This window comes from Nicotiana tomentosiformis, chromosome 11, assembly GCF_000390325.3.
Source record: "Nicotiana tomentosiformis chromosome 11, ASM39032v3, whole genome shotgun sequence".
Taxonomy (NCBI): Eukaryota; Viridiplantae; Streptophyta; class Magnoliopsida; order Solanales; family Solanaceae; genus Nicotiana; species Nicotiana tomentosiformis.
In genome coordinates this window covers 53,378,537-53,381,407 of record NC_090822.1, presented here as the reverse complement: position 1 = coordinate 53,381,407, position 2,871 = coordinate 53,378,537, and the positions used below count along the sequence as shown (strand labels likewise).

At 38.1% G+C, this 2,871-nt stretch overlaps 1 long non-coding RNA gene across 1 annotated transcript; it reads right to left on the bottom strand.

Annotated features, from left to right (window-relative positions):
* Positions 1 to 702: 702 nt before the first annotated feature.
* LOC117281554 (uncharacterized) lies at positions 703 to 1,758 on the bottom strand. The gene is made up of 2 exons (XR_011412303.1): positions 1,389 to 1,758; positions 703 to 1,019 (listed from the first exon to the last, which is right to left on the bottom strand). It is a non-coding gene; the product is annotated as an uncharacterized lncRNA (long non-coding RNA).
* Between the last annotated feature and the right edge of the window lie 1,113 nt (positions 1,759 to 2,871).

Genomic DNA, 2,871 nt, shown 5'->3' with positions numbered 1-2,871 from the left:
AAATTTCCCTCCACGTTATTTCAGGGAAAGTTCACCCCAACGGATGCCGTGAGAAATTTTTAGAACTGCATATTTGGCGTAATTCACAAATACACAGAGAACATAGAGCCAACAAATTAACGAGGCTGTAATGATCTTACCAGTATCCGTGAGTGCTAGGGCTCCAATATCGACTAGGATCTGCCTTACGAACACACCCCGAGATTCAGACACTAGGGGACTACCAAACAGCCCGGGAATGGGAGGCTCAGGGATGCCTAAAAATTCAGATTTAAAAATTTTAGTTTTAACTCTGCAAAAATAGATTAAAGAACCGGGCGAACGCACTGAGCCAATCCATGGAATCCCACCTATAGTAAAAGATATTGATATGGACAAATATTCACATAACCTTAGAAAGCAAGCGCTATTCCATTTTCAATTACAAAGAAATTTAAAATACCAGATAGTTGCAAAGTATGATGGGACCATAGACTCGTGAGATCCCTTTATGGCCTACACAACTAGAATCAAGGGAACTATTTGACAAAATCGGTGATTGAATTAGTACTCGGGAAGAGACACTCACAAAGGGAGCATTAATCTGGTATTTTGTCTTACCAGAAAATTCAATTAACTCTTTTGGAAAATTAGTAGAAGCTTTAATTAAAGCGCACACCAATGCGCAAAAAGTCAAAAAATGAATGTAGGGCATCTTCAAAATTCAGCAAAGAGACGTCGAGTTATTTCAGGAGTTCGTCAATCGATTTCAGAGGAAAGGAATGCTGCTACCACCAGTTCTTGACAATTAAATAACAATAGCCTTTGTCAAAAACCTCAACAAGAAAAGCTCAGAAGATTGAGGGGAATTCCTACCAATCACCAAGAACGATGTATACAATCGGTATATCACCAAAATCTGAATAAAAGAAGATAAGGTAAATTAATCTACCCATGATAACAGGCCCGTAGGAAGATGCGTCTAATGCCATATAGCTCTTCAAGATGATCATCGTCTGAAGTACGGGTTTATTTCGAAACTGCACGACGTGATAACAAAAATAAAATAAGACCCAAATCTGGACAATCAAGGACTCTACCAGAATAGCAGTGTCGGATCCTCACATATGAGAAAAGAATCAGATGTATAGTAAATCGAAGACTATAACTTCAACGTAAATATCTCCAAATTGGTGACCGTATTAGAAAAGCATTAGGAGGCAAGGTAAGATGACCACGGGAAATAAGGTCAGATCTGAGCAAAACAAAACCAAGAATTCTAGTGTAAATTCCACAATGACCACGATCATAAAACTGTGGACTGCCAACTGCTACAATCAGTGGTAACCCGTCTCATTAAGGAAGGACATCTCAAAAAATTGTTTATTGAAAAAGGCAAACAAACTTACATAAAAAACCGGAACAAAGACAGGCCTCCGAGAGCCCCGTCTCCAAGACAATCAATGTCATATCCATAGGCGAAGACGTTAATGGAATGACATTCATGGTAACAAAAAGATTTGCTAAAATATCAATTCAACACAAGAAGCACACCCGGGAGATATTAGCGAGAGAAGTATCACCTTGGATGACAAATAAGTTGACGGCTTGACAATGCCATGCAATGATGCATTGGTAATTACTTTACGTATTTTAAATACTGATATAAAATGAGTTTTGATTGATTCAAGTAACTCCGTCAACATCATCCAATTACAAGTCATCGAAGAGATTCAACTGATAGATTGGGTCATTCTAAAATCTTGATCACTGTCAGGATTCGACAATTTACATTTAACAACCCAAGGTGAGATTATCCTAAAAATATTTACAAAAGTATTAGTCAAGGACACTCCATTTCTAATGGTGATTGAAGATATGACCTATAATAGCATCCCTGGAAGACTATGGATTCATAACATGGATGCAATACCGCTAACACTACACAAAGTGATACAATTTTCGTCCAAAGTGGGAATCAGACAGATCAAAGAGCTGCTCGTGAGGTAAATTCAATAGTTATTGCCTAAGGCTCAACCAAAGACGCAAATGACAAATAGAAATTACAGCAGCCGAGATCTCGGGATACCAAGACACCTTCAAAGGATGATATCTTGGATTGTCAAATATCTTGGACAACAAAATGTCATCAAGCTCTCAAAGACCTGAAGTGGTACTTGACAAATCCGGCACTGCTCTCAGAGCCCCACGAAGGAGAAATACTATTAGTATATCAGTCTCTAAAGTCACAGTAAGTATAGTTCTAGTGCGAGAAGACAAATGTACACAATATCCTCTCTACTATATTAGTAAAATGCTTTTAGATACGGAAAATAAGTACCCACATCTAGAAAAGTTATCTCTAGCGCTAATAATAATAGTCTGAAAACTTAGGCCTTATTCTTAGTGCCACCAAATTTCCGTGATCACAACATTTCCATTACGGAATATACTCCATAAACCCGAACTATTGGGAGCCATGTAGGTAGTTGAACTCAACGAATATGACATCAACTTTCAGCCCCCACACTACCATCAAATCTAATGTCCTAACAGACTTTGTGACTGTTTTCAATGTGTGAATACTTCCTAATGTTGAAAAGGGAAGCAATCCTTGCCTCAGGAACAATGCCTGAAACATGAACCCTATACACGAATGGTTCTTCTAATATGATAGGGTCCGGATTAGGAACATTACTTATTGCTCTCTGGATAATAAGGGGCTTGTTAGCAAGCAAGATGTATGAAACTGCCAAAGGGACTGTGACTAATCTGGTTTCTCTGATAGATCAATTTGGTTATGTCCTTAATGGTGCACGAGTATACTACACTAACCAAACGCAAGCATCTTTTCACATCTTGATTCATAAATCTTACAACCTTTACAATGTT